The 22,766-nt window shown below is 42.5% G+C and overlaps 1 protein-coding gene across 4 annotated transcripts in view; it reads left to right on the plus strand.

Moving 5' to 3' along the window:
- RADX (RPA1 related single stranded DNA binding protein, X-linked) overlaps window positions 1–22,766 on the plus strand; it is a 122,808-nt gene that overhangs the window by 42,331 nt on the left and 57,711 nt on the right. The gene's annotated exons all lie outside the window — the stretch shown is intronic.

The raw sequence follows: 22,766 nt of genomic DNA on the forward strand, positions 1-22,766 counted from the left end.
TCGAACCCAGGAGCGAAATTACGTCCACTGCCCTCCTAATCTGATCCGGTCCCTGTCTTCCCGGGATAAAGCCCACTTGGTCAGCGTGAATATAAAGACTGATGAAGTTAGAGAGTCGATTAGCTAGGAGTTTCGTTAGGATTTTAAGATCATTATTTATCAAGGATATCGGTCTATAATTAGCAACACAACTGGGATCTTTTCCCGGTTTAGGTATGACCGTAACGAAAGCTGAGTTCAGGGCTTTATCCAGGGAAGAACCAGACCGGAGGTGATTAAAGAAGCGTGCTAAGTAAGGGGCTAAGACCTGAGAAAAGTGTTTATAGTAATGAACAGAGAACCCATCCGGCCCAGGAGCGGAGTTGGTCTTTAGATTTTTGATGACCCCTTCTATTTCCTCAGCCGAAATAGGCGCATCCATTTCATCCCTATGGCGACCTTTTAAATTAGGTATTTGTATCGATTGTAGAAAAGAATGGACATCACCAGGAGATGAGCAGTCAACCTTGCTACCGTAAAGAGAGAGATAAGTCGTGGAAAGCGGCCAAAATTTTACGGGGATTCTGAGAGGGAGACCCGTCTTTCAATCTTATCTTGGGAAGAGAAAACAGTCTGGTTTTGGGGGTTAGTCTTTTAGCAAGTAATGTGCCTAATCTGTTACTTTGATGATAGAAGCGTCCCCCTTCCCATCTGAGATCTTTTTCCGCTACAGCTGTTAGTGCAAGGTTTAGATTGGTGCGGGTAGCATTAAGCTGGTCAGCAGTGAGTTTAGAGGGATGAGCTTTATTTAATTTGCTTAAGGAGGAGAATTCCCTCTCAAGCCTGTCTATGTCTAATTTGCGAGCCTTGCGAAGTCTAGAGGAGATTTGAATAAAGGTACCCCTAATGGTGGCCTTATGAGCAGCCCAGAGCGACGAAGGGGAGATGTCGTCCACATCATTGAGGTGGAAATAATCCTGTATGTGTTTCTCTATCTCAGTCACATGAACCGGGTTACTAAGTATGGAAGCATTCAGTCGCCAATGAAATCCCGATCGCGGGAGTGAGCCACCCTGGAAAGAGAGAAGAACTGCGGAGTGATCCGACAAAGCAGAGTCTTTAATAATTGCCCTTTGAACCAGCGTAATATGTTGTTGGAGGACAAAAAAGTGATCAATTCTAGCGAAGGTTTGGTGAGGACTAGAATAATGAGTATAGTCCCGAGTTCTAGGATTAAGTTCCCTCCATATATCGACTAGACCATAATGAAACGGTTGTCTAGCAACTTTCAGACTCTGCTTGGTCGGACGAACCCTGTCCTTTCCTGGGGGACGTGATTTGTCAACACCACAGTCGAACGCAAGGTTAGAGTCCCCACCATAAATGACAATACCTTCTGTTATTGGGGCTAGGGTATTGAACATGGATTGAAAAAATTTCGCTTGTCCTTTATTCGGTGCATAGTAGGAAATAAGAGAATAAATTTGATCATCTATGAGAACCTTAACAAGTAGGAATCTGCCTCCAGGGTCTCTAAAAATGGAGACTTCCGAAAACTGAACCCCACGTGCAAAGAAAATACCCACCCCTTTCGTTTTATTGTCAGCGTTGGCTAAGAAAAATTTGGGAAATTTGGCATGAATGAAAGATGGTTGGTACGATTTAGGTAAGTGCGTTTCTTGAAGGAATAAGATATCAATTTTTTGGCCGTAATATTGTTGGAAATTTTTTTTACGTTTGACCGGTGAATTAAGGCCTTGGGCGTTATGAGAAGCTAGGCGTAGTGAAGTGCTATTACTGGGGGGATTAGCCATGGAGCAGAGAGGTACCGAAGGCAGGAAATCTCTGTAAGCCTACCTTCGCGCTATATGCCAGATGCGAGTTCCAGAGAATCCATGAGATCCACCAAGCGTAATTTCGCGTGTCACATGTGAGGGGGTCCATTTCTAGAGCTGCAAAAAGGGAAGAAGAGAAGGGGTAAAGAGAGAGAGAATAAAAAGAAGAGATAAAAATAAAAGAAAAACAGTGGATCCGAGACGGAGGAAAGGACAGAATCCCTCCGCCCGAAGCCACCAACCACATAGTCCCCCCAAAGGAGGAATGTCCCATCCTAGGTAAGAACACTCCACTAGGGAATCTCTCACCCAGGATAGAGTGAGTGCGCAGGAGGTACGCCCCAACCCCCACCACACCAATGAATAAGCATGCATTAAAATAGAGAAAAACCGAACACCAATAATCAACTTTTTAAATATTAAAGACCAAATAATGCAAATTAAAGGCCTGAGATAAGGCCTGCACTAAGGTGTAATAATGTCCAATGGGCAAAAACCCCCAAAAAATAAATAAAAATAAAAAAAATTTCAAAATTTTCAACTGGCCCTGAGGCCCATGGTCAGAGTGAACTCTGCCCAAAAAATCTTATGACAAAAACAGGAACCCGGTAGAGGAGAGTCTCAAAATCATGTAGGAAGTCCATCCTTTGCTTTCTTGTGCTTGGGCGAGACCCAGAGGGAGGTGAGCGGGCTAGATGGTGGTGGTCGCTTGGACATCCCAGAAGAGGAGGTCTGCATGGGTGAAGGAGGATCCGTGGGAATAATACCCAGCTTTCGTAGCAAATGTTCCCCGTCCTGCAGTGAAGAGAAGCGATTAAGGTTTACCATTAAAGTCAAATTTCAGACCAAACGGGAACATCCACCAGTATTTGATATTCTTCTGCGTCAGGATCGTTAGCAAAGGCTTGAGGGAACGCTGCTTTTGAATGGTGGAGGGAGAGATATCTGCGTAAATTTTGTATTTGATGACCCATTAACTGAATTTGAGGCGAAGACCGGGCTCTCTTCATAACCTCTTCCTTAACGCTGAAGTAGTGCGATTTGACTACAATATCGCGCGGGAGTCCATCCTTGCGGGGAGGGCCCAGAGCTCTATGCGCACGGTCTAATTCCAATCTGTGTGATCTTATGTCAGGTATAAGGGACTTGATAAGAGAATGCACTGCTTCATGCACATCAGTGACGGACTCAGGTAGTCCTCTGACGCGAAAGTTCAGTCTGCGCGATCTATTTTCCAAATCATCAATTTTGGCGTACGCCCCTTCGAGTTGCTCATGTAATTCTTGAAATCGATCAGTATTCTGGTTCACCCGGTCAACTGTGGCGTCCAATTTGAGTTCAATATGTTCAATTCGGTTCCCCAGCATATGAAGATCAGCTTTGATATCAGAAGTGATTACAGATGCAGTCTGTGCTAGCCCTCTGTCAAGCATTTCAGCAAATTTAGAAAAGAGCACTGACATGTCCTGTGCCTGAGGAGACTGGGATGGCTGAGGGATGAGCAGGGCTGCCTCCTTGTAAGATAAAGTATTCTGAATCCTGCCTGTGTGTTCCCCTCCAGGGGAAAGCCCCTGAATTTCCTCCAGCGTCTGATTAAGCAGGGAGACAGTGGTAGCAGGGGATAAAGGCCCTCCCTGGGATAAGTGTGAGAGACCCTCTCCGCATACCTCCTCATGCAGTCTGTCGCGCCAGGGAGATGAGCCTGTGTGAGCCTCGTGAGGCGGCCGCTCCGCCGCCATCTTGGATTTTTTGGCCGCTCCCGGGATTCCCTCAAAACGGGAGTTTAAACTCCTTCTGATGGCCCCCCCGTACATTAAAAGTGCCCCCGTGTCAGCGGGCACCTCCGCAGGTAATTTGGTCCCGATCCGCTGCGGTGTTCGGCCGCTAAGTGTGCGGGCTGGCTGGGGCGGTGCGGAGCCCTGTGTTCAAGCGTCCATCACAGGGCGCCGCGCATGCGCACTCTCCAAGTACAATTTTCTATAGGTATGCATACCTGTGAGTACTTAACGGGTACAGCCTGCTAATATGCAGTTTGTCAAGCTTGATTGTAGCTTTGAAATGAATAAAAACTTGCCAGGTTTCGGATGCCCAGTTTGCCTAGAAGATGAGTTTAGCTGGTTCTGCTCCCAGTACTCCTAGGGCAACAGTGTTTGGGCTCAGAACACTAAATGAACTGAGGGAGGTAAATGTCTGTATTCTGGCCGTGCTATTATTTCATGCGTTATGAAACATGCTGAAGTTTCAGAGTTAAAACTGCTAACCTGTCTGCAGAGATGTAAATAGCTCAGTTGAAGGAGATGGCCAATACACGACAGGTTTTTGTTCTCTGGATTGCTCAAGCCTGCGAGAGGGTGACAGTTTTTCATTAGGGTTTGTAGACGAGAATGTGGATTGGTTAATGGAAAGGGCCTGTTTGTCCAATCAATGAACTGAGATTGTCCTGTTAACCGTTTTTGTATTACTGAAAGAAAAGGGCAGGGAGGGGCACACGCAAGGTCACTGGTTATGCCTTTCACATGACAGCATGGTGAGATGAGCTGAGACATGAACAAAATTAATGTATACAGCTTTTCGTGGGCTAAATGCACACAACCATTACAGGACATGTTCTGAACTAAAATTATACAAAACAAACTGCTAATTGGACAAAAACAAACTAGGTAACACTGGTTAAATCAAGCTAAACACCACATGACAGATAAAGCAGTTAAATCTATGGCCGTCATCACTACTTTTATTTTTTTATTTTTTATTTGTCACACCAGCATTGCAGTGACAGGAAACAATTGTGTTCTGTTCTTTTCCCAGCCCCTTCATTTTTCTCCTTTTTGTGTCTTCTTGTCCAGGGTGTCCATATCGGACCCTTGCACATGACTGTCAGGAAAATTGCTTCTCCCTGGCTGTGCAGTGAAGAACACAGAGCAGATTCTTCCAGTAATAACCAACCGCCAAATCGAACAAATGCAGCAGCCCTTCTGAGTCGCGTGCACTGTGTGTTCAGAGGGGAGAGTACTCTGGAGGGCTGCGGTAGGTGTTCTGATGGCTGGCCGTGTTCCCAAAACCTGCTCTGTGTACAGTGTGGCGAAAAGCACTTCTGACCATCCAGCTGCTGTATTCCCCAGAGCTCCCCCGAATTATCGCAGCAGGATGGTCAGGAGGGCACTGGGCCCCGCACAGCATCCAGAGCAGCCTGGTAGGTGGGCATCCCTGAAACTGGTGGAGCAAAGCCCAACCCGGCACCCCCTAGATCTGGCCTTTAAGTGATATTAAAGACTTTCTTCTTATTTATTTGTAAAATTAACAAACCAGCAGCCCAGAGCCTCCTCCTTTGGTCCCTTGCTGGTGTTCCTGGCCCCTCGGCACTGCCCCCATAGCAACCAGCTTGCTATGAGGGCACCCAAACCAAGCCTCTGCTCTGTTTGTCCATTCAAACAGTCATGATTTGATCGCAGCACAAGCCAGGGGTGCCCACTGCTGTCTATCAGCCAATCAGGAGGCAGAGTCCCGGACAGCTAATGCTCTTGTGCAATATCACTGGATTGAGATGGGGCTGAGGGGAGCTGCTGCGCTCACAAGAATTTTTTATCTTAATGCATAAAGACAAAAAAAGCTTTATGCCTTTTTAGAACCACTTGCCGACCGCCTTCCGCATATATACTGTGGCAAGGCGGCTTGGCTGTGCAAACCGACTTACCTCTGTTGGTCCGTGCATGTGGTCTTGTTGGCATTCGCTGCTGCGGGGCGGGCGGACTCTATGCCTGTTTGCCACACCCGGTCGCAGCACAGAGGCAGATCCCCTTTCTGCAAATCCCCATTCTGTAAACAAGGCGGATCCACGTTCTGACATGGGACAACACTGAGATCTGCTGGTCCTAGTGATAAGGAATAGCCATCTGTGTTGTCCATGTAAGCCCATCCCTTAATCTCCCCTTAGTGTTAACCCATTCCCTGCTAGTGTAATTTAAACATTGATCAATGCATTTTTTTTTTTTTTTAAACACGGATCACTGTAATGTCACTGGTTCACAAAAAGTGTCACTTGGGGTCGTATTTGCTCCCAATGTCGCAGTCCCGCAAAAATCAGATAGCCGCCATTACCAGTAAAAACAATAAAAAGTCCATAAATCTATTCCCTATTTTGTAGACGCTATAAATTTTGCACAAAAAAAAAACCTATATTGCTTTATTTCTTTCTTTACCAAACTGATGAATAAATATATATTTGATATATGTATTATAGCAGAAAGGTGTGTGTGTGTGTATATGGAGAGATGGATAGAGAGAGAGAGAGAGAGAGAGAGACATTTCAGTCTATTTGTTTTATAATGAAAAAAAATAAAAACCGCAGGGGTGCTCAAATACCACCAAAAGAAAGCTCTCTTTGGGAGGGTGCGTGACACATAAGTCTGTTTTAAAGTGATCATTTACGGGGGGGGGGGGGGGGGGGGGTGGGTTAAATCCTACCGGGGCTGGTTAACCTGAAACAAAACAAAAAAAAGTTTATCTCTTTGAACTGGCACTTTACACTGTAAAGGCCCGTACACACGGTCTGACTTTTTGACAAGCATGCAAATTAGCTGTTTTGGAGTAACATCCGACTGTGTGTACGCTCAATCGGACAAACTTTTTCTGTTTTCATCTGACTTTTGTTGGCTGTGCTAACTGACAAACTTTCTGGCAACAAAAGTCCGATGGAGCAAAGTCCGACCGTGTGTACGCAAAAGCATCGGACTTTTGTACAAGGTACAAACACGCATGCTCAGAACCAATGCAAAAGATCAGACTACAATACAGAAGTTGACCAAAGGTGGCGCTGGAGTCATTGAATGTCCTTTTTTTGAAGTGGCGTCAGTACGTTGTGACGTCACTACGTTCGTGTTTGTTGTCAAAAAGTCAGACCGTGTGTATGCAATACAAACTTATGGACCACGCCCTTTGTACAAAAGTCCACGGAAAAGTTTGTACAAGTCCGACCGTGTGTATGAGGCTTAAGGGTATTTTTTGGAGTGTGAGAAAAAACTGGTAGGAAGATGCAAAGTAACAAACACTTCAAATGATTGCATTTTGTGTCTCTTTTATTGTGAAGACAGCATTTTTCATAAGGTTTAAGTCACTGTTACCTTGAGGAAGTGACCCTGTGAGGCCCCAAAACATCCTTAAGCGATTCTGTCCCCAAAATAAACATGTGATCTGCAATTTGGACTGCTGATGACTTTGCATCTTTAGTGTTCTCTTTTTTGCTTCTTTTTGGACTTTTGAGAGAAAACACTGGAGTATCTGAAAGAAAACCCTTTAGGCCCCGTACACACAATTGAAATATTGTACAAAAAATACAGCTTTCAAAGCAATGGTACGATAATCTGATTGTACACAGCTTTCGTCCGAAATTTTCTAAAGGAACTAACAAACGAATCTTACAAATTTTTTCTTTTTTTTTTTTTCTTTTTACACAGTACAGTTTTCATCCAAAAATACAATTAAATCACTTCCGACTTTTTATTCTGTCGTACGAGAATTTTTGTACTTTATTAAGCTGTGTGCAATATGGAGACTAGCTTGCTAAATAAATGGATTTGACCGATAATCTGTGTGTGTGTGTTAGGCTTTAGGAAAGGAATACAAATTCCATACACTCGAACGCTGATAGAAACCATCTAGATTCCCACCAGTCCCGCTAGTGCCCCTAATCCGTGCCACCTGCCTACTCCAGTTTTGCAAAAGTGGTTTTAAATGTTGTTTTTATGGAAGGAAAACCTTAACGGCTAAAAGAAAATGACCCTTTTGCAGGTTGCCTATACTGGTAGTTGACTGGATGAAATCAAACCAATTAAAGCAGCGTGGCCTGAATTTTGTGGTCCATGCTTACTGGTCATGCAGTGCTAGGATAACTCAAGACTTTAACTCGGAGTAGGTTGGCACCCTGTGTTCTTGAACTATCTTGTTTTGACAAGTCGATGGGATTTGTTTCGGTTTCCCTGCATGAACTAAGCAAATTACTTGTCAGAGACTGATGGATGAGTCGAGGGCCTTATTACTAGAAAGGGGCTGGCTGCAAACCACCAGAGTGAGACGCCTCACAATGCGGCTAATATGATCTATTGCTTAGAACTGGCTGTAGTCGTATTTTTCAGCAGTCGGGATGGGAATCTACAGAAGCCTTCTATCATTGAATTATTTATTAATGAAAAACCAAATGTGTGCTTTACAGATCAGATTTAATAAGCAAACTTGTCTCTTACTACTTTTGTTACTACTTCCATATTTGGTCGGTTGGTGTTATGTACAGTAATTGGGTCTCGGAGTTCATCTGGCTGTCTTTACTCTCCCATTAGGTATTACTGTTAAAGTGGATTCTTACAGAAGTACATATTAAATATTTTAACTTTAAACACTAACTCTATATAAATACTGTATGATGATAACCCAAATTGTTTTATTTTTTTCAAAGTTTTTAATAAACCTATCTAGCAAAACTGCATAATGACGGATACCTAGTGCTCACAGGTTTGTGTATTTTTAGTGTCACTCCTGTCTCGATGGAGATATGATTTATGTGTTGTTGCTGAACAAAAGAACCTTTTTATTGAAAATTTTACTACCAGGTTTCTGGATTTTTTATTTATTTTTTGCTTATAAACAAGACTATTTGAACTTGTGGTATTTTTACAAAAAAATCTTGCTTTTTACCAGTCCATTAATGTGGCAGCTTCATTTGTTTTTTAGTTTGGTGTTTTTTTTTTTTGTTTTTCATTTATACCTGGTGGCACTCTTAGGCTCCGTTCACACAGGGGGCGACGCGAGGCGACACGACTTGCCGTGCCGCGACCTGACAAGTCGCCCCCGTTCTGTACTACGGAACCGTTCTAAGAGGAGCGACTTGAGTCGCTCCGACTTAGAAAAAAGGTTCCTGTACTACTTTTGGGCGACCTCGGGGCGACTTGCATTGACTTCTATACAGAAGTCATTTGCAAGTCGCCGCTGAGGTCACGGCGAGGCAAGTCGTGTCGCCTCGCATCGCCCCCTGTGTGAACCGAGCCTTAGGCTGTGTCCGTTCACTGATTGAGCTTTGGTCCATGAAAACATTTTCCATGATCAGCCTCTGATGATTGTATTCTGGCAGCTGCTGTCAGAATACAGTAATCCCCTAGGATGGAGGGGGGTGTGTGTGTGTGTGTGTGTGTGTGTGTGTGTGTGTGTGTGTGGTTTTCTTCTTCCTTTTTTTTTTTTTTTTTTTTTTTTTTTTGTTTTCCCCCGAGCAGTGGGCTGAATAAAAAGTGTAAACACTAGCCAAATTTTATTTTATGACCAATGGAGAATATATATATATATATATATATATATATATATATATATATATATATATATATATATATATATATATATATATATATATATATATATATATATATATATATATATATATATATATATATATATATATATAAAAAATATTTTTTTTTTTTTTTGGGTGACGTTTAAAAACTACTAGGTTGAATTTTTGCTATATAAAGCAAAAAAAATATGTAGTTTTGGGAAAAGAGAATTTTCTTGGGCTAGCCCTTGCATGATTCATTTCATTGACTTGTGTACAACTACCCAGCCTATACATGGATAAAACTTTGGCCAGTCCCTGCTGAACCAAATCAGTTATTTCTAGAATATTCCATCAGTGTCAAACTCATTCAAGTCCCCCCCATGAAGGCTGATTCTCCATGAAAGACAAATGCAGGATAATGCAGGGCATCTCAATGGGCAATCTGTTCATCACGGCAGCTGTGAACAGAGTAAGGCTCGATCCTGTGAAAGTGCCTTGCCATTTCAGAGAATTTGGACTGAAAGCCCACTCTGCAGTGACCAAACCTCTGAATCAAAAAGCTACACCAGGGGTCAGCAACCTGCGGGCCGCCACCGCTGAATGTCTGGCCCATCGGTGCCATGATTAATTCACAAACATTTTCGCTGCTGGGTGATCCTAGCAACCAATCACCAGCCTGTTAATCTGAAAAGTTAACTTGAGCAGTTCCTGCCCCCATCCAGCCCTGTGATGGCAATCTTTGCTGCTCTGCTTGCTGTACACCTGTGTAAGGTAGGAGAGTTCCACCTACACAGCCTGTGTTTGTAGGGTTGGGGGACAGAGGACACTACAGTGGGGGGTTACAGAGGACTCTACATCTGGAGAGGGTGCAGAGAACAGTGGTATAGGGGTACTGAGGATGCTGCAGTGGGGGGGACCCTATTGGGGACCCCATCACCCATGTGGACAGTGACCTCTTCTCCCTTTGGGACAGGAACCCCTTCTCCAGACCATAGTGTCTAGCAGGGCTGGCATCGGACACCCTCGAATGCCAGGATGGGGGGGAAGTAAAATCTGAATCCCCAGCTACGTACTCTGTCGGTGACCTGGCTTTGTATTAAGCACTTTAAAGTGAGGTAAACCTGTAATGTTATGATTTTTATGATCTTCATTTATTAGCAGGTGAATGCGGCCCTCTGTGCATTCACATACTTTGAATCCAGCCCTTAAGTGGAAAAGGATTGCTAACCCCTGGGCTAGACCAACCTTTGCTGAGAGGCATGTTTTGTGCACAGAGGACTGGTCCAAAGTTCACTTTAGTGATAAAAGCAAGTTTAGTTTATTTGGGTCCAATAAGAAACATGTTCGCCATATAACTGGGGAAAGACTGAACCCAAAGTGTTTAAAGAAGTCAGTAAAAGGTGGAGGGGGAAGCGTCATGGTTTGGGGGATATTTTCTGTAGCAGGAGTTGGGCCTCTTATACAGCTCTTATATGCCTGCACCTTGTATGTTTGAACTCCAACTAAATATGAATTTATCCATGTAATACTTCCCCCTTTCTTCCTTACTTTGAATTTAATAGTAGTTGCATCCATTATTCTAAGAGAGATCTCTATCTTTGGTAGCTTACCTTTATTGGATTGCATTTTTAGAATGATAATTATCACCAGGTTGCAACGATTTCAAGTTTAGCTGTAGTGTGAGAGTCCATCCACAAGATGGCGCAGCAACAAAAATCATTAATGTGCAGGTATCTTTATTGGCCAGGTTGCCGTATATAAACCAAGCATTTATTCCTGCACATTGTCCAGATGAAGTGCTTGTATATAGGCACGAAACTCGTCGACCTAGAGTTGCCATAATGCCGCTGTCACCCCCCCCCCCCCCCAACTACACTCCCCGAGTGACTCTACATTTTGATTGCCGTTTTTGACTACTGCATAGACTTTGCTTTGACACAAATATACTGGATGCCTGTGCGGGACTTATCCCTTTTGGAGACTATTGATGACCTGGATGTGCTAAGAGTGTCTGCTCCTTCACGCTGACCAATGCTGTTTAGCGACTATCTGCCATCTATGTGGTAACCGCTCTGCCTGTAGTCTGTCTGCCTGTATCATGGTGGCTATCCTTTACACTGTGGATTAATTCCTCCTGGATTCTTCCTGATGGCTGATCGCGGTGATCCGACAGACAGCTGAATGACGTGAGCAGTATCTGACCGGTATACCCAGAGTCTCTTTTCATCTATATGACTATATAGCCTTTTGGTGGCTGATGTGTCTTCCGACAGGAGAAGACCTTTGGACTTGTACTATGCAACATGGATCCCCCACTCTCTCTATACTGTTTGAGGGGTGTTAGATTGTTATATTCTGTGGAAGCATTTAGGAACTGCCTCTTTATTTATATATCAGCAGATTGTATCTTCTCCATTTATTAGACTGCCTTCTTGCTCCATACCTGTTATACCAGCTATAGACTTGCAAAATTAAGATATTTGACATATGATTACTTGGGAAGTGAACATATATTTTCCCTCCTGCTGGATCTCTATGGACTAAAAATATATTCCATATTGTGGTTTGGTGCGGTCAATAAGGCGATCATGAGAAAGTGCTGCTATGCTTTATACCCGGCTTAGGAAATTTTCTTAAGAGTACAATATCGGGGTTAGAAGGAAGTGGTAGGGGGGGTTATTCAGCTGACAGCAGCGTATTGTATTGTTTTTAGTATACAACATTCATTTGTTTTTTTCATTTTATTTTTCTTCTACAGCTTTGTTATATTTTAATTCAGGGATCCTCAAACTACGGCCCTCCAGCTGTTGTGAAAGTACACATCCCATGAGGCATTGTAAAACTCTGACATTCACAGACATGACTAGGCATGATGGGAATTGTAGTTCCTGAACAACTGGAGGGCCATAGTTTGAAGACCCATGATTTAGTTGATTATGTGGTACTGTGAAGGAAAGGATCTCACAGGTGAAGGTATGTGACACACCTGTGGGATTTCTTTTTTTAGACGTATGTGCATTTTGTTTCAATAAAGTTTACTTTCTGATGATTAAAATATATAATTTTGTTGCTCTTTTCCTGCTGTGAGCCCGCTATGGTCTCCTCTCCTTTTTTCTGTTTATGCATATTGACTCTGCTCCATGGGAGGGAGCCCATCATATTCGCGTATTAATCTTTTGATCTTTCTGATTAGCGAGTGGATTCATGTGCATTTTTTTTTTTTTTTTTCATTTATATTACCTCTTGTACAGCTACATGGCAGAGTGAATGCAAATGTTTATTTGAAGCTGAAAACCGTGAATTAATATAAGGGACAGCCCAGAGTTCTGATCTAAACCCAATAGAAAGCCTCTGGAAGACCATTTGTGACGGTTATGGCCAGGAAACTCACTACAATCGCCGAACTGTGGAAGAGACTGGAATAAGATTGGAACTAAATTGCACCAGAGCAGTGCGAGACTAGTGATGTCCTGTGTTGGCAGCACTTCCTACTTATTGATAGTTGTAACATTCCGAAATTTTAGATGTAATCTTTCTTCGTGCTACAGTCATTGCTGTTCCCTAATTCTGATCATTTAATTTCTACAAAAAATAAAGTTTTCCTTTTTTAAGTGCCTTGGTTATTTTTGAAAAAACGCTACAAACATTGATTAAATAGACAGTTCCACAAGGGGGTCAAAGGAATGGTTCTCTGCTGTGCAATAGACTCTCTGGCACCCGCACTCACTATGTATGACTTCCACTCCTTATGTGTACACTTACCAGACCTCGGCAAGTGAACGATCCTGAATGGATAGTCTCGCCAAGCCTCCTCGTGGGCTGCTAGTAATGCTGCTGGAAGATTCCATCTGTAGTATCCACCGCCCAATCATCCTCACACAGAGATCCAAAAATGGTGTTGTGATCTCATAAAACAGATTGCAGCCCCATAGTGTGATTCCAAAAAGTGATTTATTGGTAAATCCTAAAGGGATTTGGCACACAGCATTTAATCAGGGTGAGCTAGGCTGCCGGAGAGACGAGGGGTTTCATTCAGCTCTTGTCTAGGAATAAGAGCGCATAGCTAATACCTTATCATCTGGTGTTTGAGCTGACAGTTGTAATTATCCACGTTTTTGAACCTATGCTTATAATATATGTGGTTTTTAAAGAGGTGTGTGTTTTTTTATTTTTTTATTTTTTTTTGTACCAATAAATCACTTTTCAGAATCGCACTATGGGGCTGCAATCTGTTTTATGCGATCACGGCACCATCTTTGGCATCTCTGTGTGAGTACGATTGGGCGGTGGGTACTACAGACTGATCAGCGGGATGTGCCAATCGTTCCCTGAGTTCCAGATACACCTAACCCAGAATCATCCAGCTTTACCAACATCCCACGAGGAGGCTTTGAGACTATCCATTCAGGCTCTTCACTTGCCAAGGTCTGCTAAGTGTACACTTCATATGGAGTGGGATTCGTACACAGAATCTGGCACCTACTCTCACTATCGCACAGAGGAGAACCTTTCCTTTGATTCCCCTTATGGAAATGTTTATCACCAGCACTGAATTTATTTGCATGGTACGTCAATTAAGGCTAATTGGTATAAAAGATAAAATAGCCCAAAGGTTGGACTTTAACCACTTACAGACCGGACCATTTTGCTGGTCAAAGACCAGACCACTTTTTGCGATTCGGCACTGCGTCGCTTTAACTGACAATTGCGCGGTCGTGCGACGTGGCTCCCAAACAAAATTGACGTCCTTTTTTCCCACAAATAGAGCTTTCTTTTGGTGGTATTTGATCACCCCTGCGGTTTTTATTTTTTGCGCTATAAACAAAAATAAAGCGAAATTTTTTTTGAAAAAAAAAAACAAATTTTTTAGTTTTTGTTATAATCAATATCCCCAAAAATATATATAAAAAAAAATTTCCCTCAGTTTAGGCCGATACGTATTCATCTACGTATTTTTGTTAAAAAAAATAAATCACAATAAGCGATTGGTTTGCGCAAAAGTTACAGCGTTTACAAAATGGGGATAGTTTTATAGCATTTTTATTAATATTTTTTTCTTTTTTTTTATATACTAGTAATGGCGGCGAACAGTAATATATATTTTTTTTTTTTTTTTTTTTATTTTTTTTTATTGTGGGGGACCCATCGGACATTTTTGACACATTTTTGGGACCATTGTCATTTATACAGTAATCACTGCTATATAAATGCAGTGATTCCTGTGTAAATGACACTGGCAGTGAAGGGGTTAACCAGTGGGTAGGGGTTTAGGGGTGTGTTACTAACTGTGGGGGGGTTGGGCTTTCATTTAGTGAACACTGATCTCTGCTCCAATCACATGGAGCAGAGATCAGCGTCACTAGTTGCTAGGCAGAATGGAGAAATGCTGTTTACACGGCATTTCCTCCATTCAGCCGTCCCGTGAGACGATCGTGGGGATGCCCGCGGCGATCAGGTCCTGCGACCGGACTCACGGGGGTCCCGACCAGCACGGGAGCGCGGCGGCGGCGCACTCCCGATGGCAGGGCGCCATTGAATATTGGACGTACCTGTACGACAATATGCCTGCCTGTGCCATTCTGTCTACGTACATCGTCGTGCGCTGGTCGGGAACCGGTTAAGGGCACAGTGAACAGTAGATTTAAAATGTTTAGTAATAAATACATGGTAAAGGGGTAAAGAATTAAACCTATAATACATGACAAAAATGAATGTGCATAGTTTACAGTAGTGACCCCCCTGTGTGTCAATGTGTTTCGCTGTCTAGCTTCGTCAGGACAACCCTAGGGATTTTTGGAGGAAAAACACGTCTCGCTATCTAAAATAAAACATGGCTAAGACTTTGTATAATAACAACCTATGTTAAAAAAAAAAATAGATCATCATTATATCTGTCCATGAAAGATTTTCATCTATAGTATTTCAAGTACTTGGGTATTCATAAGAGGGCCAGCTAGAACAATTCATACATAAGTCATTTAGAAAACAGAAAATATATATGATGAAACAAAGATACTGGCTCAGTGCCATATGGTAACTATACTATCGATATTATTAACTGGGATAAACTCAACCAGATGGGAGCGAGAATATGGGTGGGTGTGATATGAATTTGGACATGGAGTCATAGACCTACTTAGCATAAACAAATATTTAAAGCCGGTTCCATATACAGGACCATTAGAGCAGAGAGCCCAAGCTACAATCACACAGAGCAGTTGCGCCGTTAAGTCAGGTTCAGCAATCCCTCAGGGCTATCTAAAGGAAAAAAGGGTAGTATAGTGTAGACCATAACGCATGTAAGGCTACATAAGCAATTAAGAAATCTCTTACCTGTACTTGCCATGAATACGTCCGTCCAGCATACCCTCCAGGCAAGACCAGACCACAGCACGGCCCATCCACATCACAGAGCGGGCGCATTGCCACATCACACAAGTGCACACGTGGGCTGCACAGACGCCCTAAAGACAAGACCGGAAAATGTAATCAAGTAAGGACTACACATTATAGTGCAGTTTAAGTAAAATCCGCATGTAGTGTAATAAAGTGTCAGATATACCACAGAGATGTACAAGATAATCCAGAAAAAAAAAACGTATTGTGTGCAACCCTTCTGTCTTCACACTGAGACTGCGAGGGAGTTGTTTTACAGCGCTATTTTTTTTGGGGGGGGGGGGGACTCAAATCTTCGGCAATATACGGTTTATCTGATATGCCAGAAAAGACTGGGGTCACCTGCTGTCCTATGTCGTTTTTCTCCATGAGGTTCCCCTCATAACCTGGGTGCTCTGTAATCTGTATTATCCAGTGCATGTATAGTGCTTTACTACAAGCAGGGTTTGCCAACCTGACATCCATCTGGCAGGGGTCAGCTGTCCACAGTGCCCACTAAGGCCCCATTCACACCTGTGCGTTTTGTAGCTTGAAGCCTCAGGTGCAAAACGCTGCAGGGGGAAAAAAAATGAATTATTCTCTATGGAGATGGTTCACATCTCCACTCCAAAATGCCTGAAGCTCAAACAAGTTCTGGAACTTTTTTTTTTTATTGGGCAATTTTCTTCTTTTTACATTGGCAACCTTTTTGCCCTGCACAAAATCATGGCAAATCACTGTAAAACCGCACAGTTTTCTGCCTGAAAAAGCTACGCTCAGGTGTGAATGGGGCCTAAGCAGCTGGTAAATTGAGGCAGGTGCTAATATCTTGCTGTGGGGGTTTTTATTTTTTTATTTTATTTCTGCCCATGCCTGTTGCATGCAACCTGATCCAGGAGGGGGCTGTTTCTTGTCTGTAGGTACACTGCTAGCTACAGTAACTCACAAAAGTGTACACCCCTGACATTTTTGAAAATGTTATGTCTTCATGTGAAATTACACTTTGCTACAATGTAAAGTAGAGTTTGCTTGCATAAGTGTAAATATGCTATCCCCTCAAAATAACTCAACACACAGCCATTAATGTCTAAACTGCTGGCAACAAAAGCGAATACACCCCTAAATGAAAATGTCCAGATTAGGCCCAAAGTGTCAATATTTTGTGTGGCCACCATTATTTTCCAGCACTGCCTTAACCCTCTTGGGCATGGAGTTCACCAGAGCTTCACAGGTTGGCACTGATCCTTTTCCACTCCTCCATGACGACATAACGGAGCTAGTGGATGTTAAAGACCTTGCGCTCCTCCATCTTCTGTTTTGAGGATGCCCCACAGATGCTCAATAGGGTTTAGGTCTAGACATATGCTTTGCCAGTCCATCACCTTTATCCTCAGATTCTTTAGCAAGTCAGTGGTCGTCTTGGAGGTGTGCTTGGGGTCATTATAATGTTGGAATACTGCCCTCCGGAGAGAGGGGATCATGCTTTGGTTCAGTATGTCACAGAAAATGTTGGCATTCATGGTTTCCTAAATAAACTGTAGTTTCCCAGTGCCGGCAGCACTCATGCAGCCCCAGACCATGACACTCCCACCACCATGCTTGACTGCAGGCAAGACACGCATTGTGCTCCTCGCCTGCTTGCTGTCACACACGCTTGACACCATCTGAACCAAATAAATTTTATCTTGGACTCCTCAGACCACTGGACATGGTTCCAGTACTGTCCTTAGTCTGCTTGTCTTCAGCCAACTGTGGGCTTTCTTGTGCATCATCTTTAGAAGAGGCTTCCTTCTGGGACAACAGCCATGTAGACCAATTTGATGCAGTGTGCGGCATATGGTCTGAGCACTGACAGGCTTCCCCCCCCCCCCTCAAACTCTGGAACAATGCTGGCAACACTCATAAGTCTATTTTCCAAAGACAACCTCTGGAAATGATGAGAACGTGCACTCAACGTTTGATCGACCATGTCGAGGACTGTTCTGAGTGGAACCTGTTCTGTTAAACTGCAGTATGGTATTGGCCACTGTGCTGCAGCTCAGTTTCAGGGTCTTGGCAATTTTCTTATAGCCTAGTCCATCTTTATGTAGAGCAACAATTCTTTTTTCCATATCCTCCGAGTTCTTTGCCATGAGGTGCCATGTTGAACTTCCAGTGACCAGTATGAGAGATTTGAGAGCGATAACGCCAAATTTACCACACCTACTCCCCATTCACACCTGAAACCTTATAACACTACAGAGTCACATGACACCGGGGAGAGAAAATGGCTCAATTTGGACAGTTTCACTTAGGGGTGTACTCACTTTTGGTTCCAGCGGTTTAGACATTAATGGCTGTGTTGAGTTATTTTGAGGGAACAGCAAATTTACACTGTTATACAAGCTGTACACTCACTACTTTACATTGTAGCAAAGTGTTATTTCTTCAGTGTTGTCACATGAAAAGATATATAACAAAATATTTTCAAAAATGTCAGGGGTATACTCACTTTTGTGAGATACTGTACATTTGTGTTAGCTTCTGGTGCTGCCTGTGGGCACATGGACTATCTGCTGAGTGCCGCAGGTATACTTTCTGGGACTACCTGTACCCTGATCTGTTAAGTCATAGTAGGTTCTCTGATATTCCTGACATGACTGGGAGGATGTCTGGTCCCCCACTGAAGAGCTGTTAGAGCAGGTGCCATTGGAGCAGTGTTTAGTCTCCTGTTTGACTTCTGCATGCCTTCCAAGATGTCTCACAAGTCAGCCCTAGTTGGTCTCTGTGTCTGATACTTTCGGGACCCTGGGCATCCCTCTGTCCTTTTTGGGGTCTTTGTCATGGCCAAGGATTGCTAGTTTCCATATCAAGCAGACCTTGCAGTGTCCTTCAATGAATGGAACAGTGAGATGGATTTTGCACTCGCTGAAAAATAATTTTCTCTGCATTAAGTTATGGACAACCATATTTCTCCTAATGTTGCCCATGGCCTATGCTGCTCACAGGTTTTTTTTATCTGAATGCATGAAGGTAGAAAACCTTGTGCCTTTACAACCACTTTAAGTATTACATATATTCAAACATTTTACCATTTATGTAAAAACTATTTTGATGTAAATGTTTGCTTTTTTATTTTTTTTCCTTGCTGTTTTTATACATTTTGAGAATTATTTGCCTTGTAAAGATATGTATTTGTGGTCCGTTTTATAAAATGTGCTTAAAGTTCTGACCTAAAGACTGAAGTGATGAGCTTCATTAGATTTGTAGAGTTTTTGTTTAGGTCAGACCTAGTAATTTTTGCTTGGGAAAGTAGTGAAAGACTGTGTGTACATAATAAATAAATGTATATATCATATACAGCGTATAACTAGAAATATAGTTATTACTGTATTAACTATATTTCAATTCATATTGATGAGGAAATTTTCTAGAAAATCTGTTAATTTCTTGTGTAAAAACTCCAAAATTGATTTAATAGCAAAATATTACAAAAACAGTGTCCAAAATGTAGAATATAAAATAGCATTGGTAAGCTTCTTATTCTTGAAATGAAGATTGTATACTGTATATACTCGAGTATAAGCCGAGATTTTCAGCCCCTTTTTTTAGGCTGAAAGTGCCCCCCTCGGCTTATACTCATGTCACGCAGATCAGGTAGGCAGACGGCGACCATTCCACTATTCAAAAGCCGCGCCTCCCTGTCTGTGATAGGCGGAACACTCAATTTCCCAGCAGTCAGTGTTCCGCCTATCACGGACATCCTTTCATTCTCATACTACGGACGAGGATGAGAGGATGTCCGTGATAGGCGGAACACTGACTGCTGGGAAATTGAGTGTTCCGCCTATCGCAGACAGAGAGGCGCGGCTTTTGAACAGTGGAATGGTCGCCGTCTGTCAGACGAGGAGGAGAGGTGCGGCATGGCACACAGAGGCTGCAGAAGGCAAAGAGACAGGTAGGCTGTGATGGACACAGGCATGGACGGGGCACAGGCATGGACGGGACACAGGCATGGACACAGGGAGGTATGCAGCTGCAGATGGGCATTGTTGACCCTCTTTTCCACTCTTTTAAGCTGTAACAGTAGCTGCTGCATGTCTCACACTCGGCTTATACACGAGTCAATACGTTTTCCCATTTTTTTTTTTGTGGTAAATTAGGGGCCTCGGCTTATATTCGGATCGACCTATACTCGAGTATATAGTGTGTGTGTGTAAGAAGGTCTTCTCCAATGTCTCCTCGTGTCTGCTGGAGTGCAAGTCTGCCTTTTTACTAACTTACTACTCCAACTAAACCCCCCACCCTTTTCCCAAATAAGGATGATTTAAAGTTCCTCTGAGCTCTGTTGTTCCACAGCCTGCAAATTCTGAATGAGCAAGTTCCCTCCCACCTCATCCAACAGGATGTTGAAATGCAAAACCGTCTAATCAAAAAATGTCATTGGGATGGCAAAACTGCCATGTATTAAACCATTTAACTTATACAATACAAGTTTCCTATCTTTTAAACCAAATACTACATATATCAGGAGATTGTATACGTTTAAAATGTAATGTATTTAATAATAATCCTAATCAGGAAATATTGTAATATAAAATAACTTATAACATACTTGAAACTCTGTGTCTTTGGACAAGGATGTAACCTTATCTCTTACAATGGGGGAGGTGAGACTAATTGATACCACATGAGAGTTCTACATAGGACTGCTTTCCCATGAAATGCATATGAAGCTTCAAACAAATCTTTATCATATATATGTTGAAGCTTTGATTAATCAGCGTGATGTGACTGGTGTGCTTAACCACTACAATACAGGGCACTTTCGCCCCCTTCCTTCCCAGCCCAATTTTCAGCTTTCATCGCTCTAGCGCTTTCAGTGACAATTGCGCGGTCATGCTACACTGTACCCAAATGAAATTTTTATCATTTTGTTCGCACAAATAGAGCTTTATTTTGGTGTTATTTATTCACGACTCCGTTTTTTTTTTTTTTTTTTTTTTTTTTTTTTTTTTGCGATATAAGCGCAAAAAAAGCGGCAATTTGGAAAAAAACAATATTTTCTTTTTTCCATTTTTAAAAGAAATCCAATAAAATCAAATTTTGTCATAAATTTAAGCCAAAATGTATTCTGCTACATGCTTTTGGTAAAAAAAATTCCGTTAAGTGTATAATAATTGGTTTGTGTGATCACGGACATATGTACGCAAATGATCATGTGTGCAGATAATCATTGGGACATGTGATTTTAGTGGGACATATGTGGGGGACATGTTTTTATTATTAGGGACATGTGTTTTTATCATTTGGGGACGTGTGGGGACTGTTTACACTGGTGTGTGTGTGTGTGTGTGTGTGTGTGTGTGTGTGTGGTGTGTTTACACTAGACTGATGATCAGTGAGTAAAAAGCTGTAAAAAACAGCTCATACTCACTGATCATCAGCCGGCTGCAGCAATCTGCTCTCCTCTCCTCAGCGATGACTTCCGTGTGAGGAGAGCCGATTGCCTAGCAACCAGCTGTTTGTTTACATCACATGACGTGCGTGATTGGACACGGCCGTCATGTGATCAGGAGGGCCAATCACAGAGCCCTCCTGCCGATCTGAGATGTGCTGTGTCCGGGTGACACGAGCACACCGAGATCGCGCCGCTGCGCGGGCACGTGCGATCCCGCTCCTTCTGATGGTCGTTCATGAACGTCCTATCAGAAGTAGACGGCTCCCACCCGGCCGTATATATGCATTGGGTGGGAAGTGGTTAAGAAAGCAGCACAATCTTTCTCTCTGGTGTGTCTGAGAGGGAGACCTAAAACATGTATTATTAGGGTTAAGCAGGTAAGGGTAACAATTTCTTTTAATATAGAAGTGATCATAGTTTAGAAGTCAGTGCCCAATCTACGCTAACAAAGCATCTGCTTGTCCGATCCCTATTTTGGGTTACAAAATCTTCGACCTAACGTTGGTTGCATAATATTAGAAAAATTGTCCTTAGAGAAACAAGTTTTAGAATGGTTATTCTGTAATGGTATACTTCTGTTTTGTGAGCGTCATAGAAAAGTAATGCATTAAAGTAAAGCCCAATTTAGTCTTCATTAATTCTTACTGTAATACAATCTGTCTGTATAACCTATGGCTTCTTTTTTTTTTGAACAGTCCTGTTTGCTGCAGCAAAGATTAAAGTGGTGTAAAAATCTATTTTGTTTTGTGCTCTAGGTAGAAGCTAAAATAACAGATCAAATCCTAAATTATTGTCAAACAATAATGTAAACAACCTAGATACAGTCTAATGTATAAAGTGCAAGTGACAAAAGCGACATCTTCAGACTGAATGGATAAAGTGCACACAATTAAAATTGTCCAAATAGAAGACTCTTCAAGTGAATATAACAGTGCCCCAAGAAGATGGTGTCCATATAGATGAGTAATCTGAAGCTGTGAAGTGCTGCTCCAGCACTTCCGTGAAGTATGTTGACTCTTGAATTTATTACATTTAAAAACATACCGTTTTGGTATTCGCCTTTAAAACATACAAAAACAAACTGAATAAATTCAAGTGTCAACATACTTCACGATCTGGCCCCCCCTTCTTTCCTTTTTTTCATTGGCATTGGACCTGGAAACCTTCCCCTTCTTTTCCATGCGTTGCTGAGCTGCACAGGCTAGAAACTACCAGCTATCTACTACAGGAGCCTGGATTTTGTTGGATGCTATTTTTCTTTCACGCTGTTACCTTACAGCGGTAAGGTAAGGCGCTAATCAGCACAGTGGTATAGTGGGTAGCACTTTCACCTAGCAGCAAAAGGGTCACTGGTTCGAATCCCGACCACGACACCATCTGCCTGGTGTTTGCGTGGGTTTCCTCCGGTTTCCTCTCCACTCCAAAGACATGCTGGTAGCTTAATTGGATCTTGTCCAAATAGGCCCTAGTATATGTGTGAATGTGTGTCCCAAGCGTGTCGAGATTCTGCTGAGTAAATGACCGCGCTATATCAAGCTGCAACTCAACTCACACAGGTGCATTTTCACTGAAGAAATCGACCACTAAATCATTGTTTACATTCTCCGCACAGAGTTAACTGGAGCAGCAATTCACAGCTTCAGTTTACTTGTCTATATGAACGCTATCTTCTTGAAGCACTTTTATATTCACTTGAGTCTTCTATTTGGACAATTTTAATTGCATGCACTTTATCCATTCAGTCTGAAGATTATATGTGACTTTTGCCACTTTTATCACTTTATTAGAATGTATCTAGGTTGTTTGCATTGTTTGATTAGAA

Source organism: Lithobates pipiens, unplaced genomic scaffold (genome assembly GCF_037356315.1).
Source record: "Lithobates pipiens isolate NorthernLeopardFrog02 unplaced genomic scaffold, aLitPip1_a1.2 Scaffold_1, whole genome shotgun sequence".
Lineage (NCBI taxonomy): Eukaryota > Metazoa > Chordata > Amphibia > Anura > Ranidae > Lithobates > Lithobates pipiens.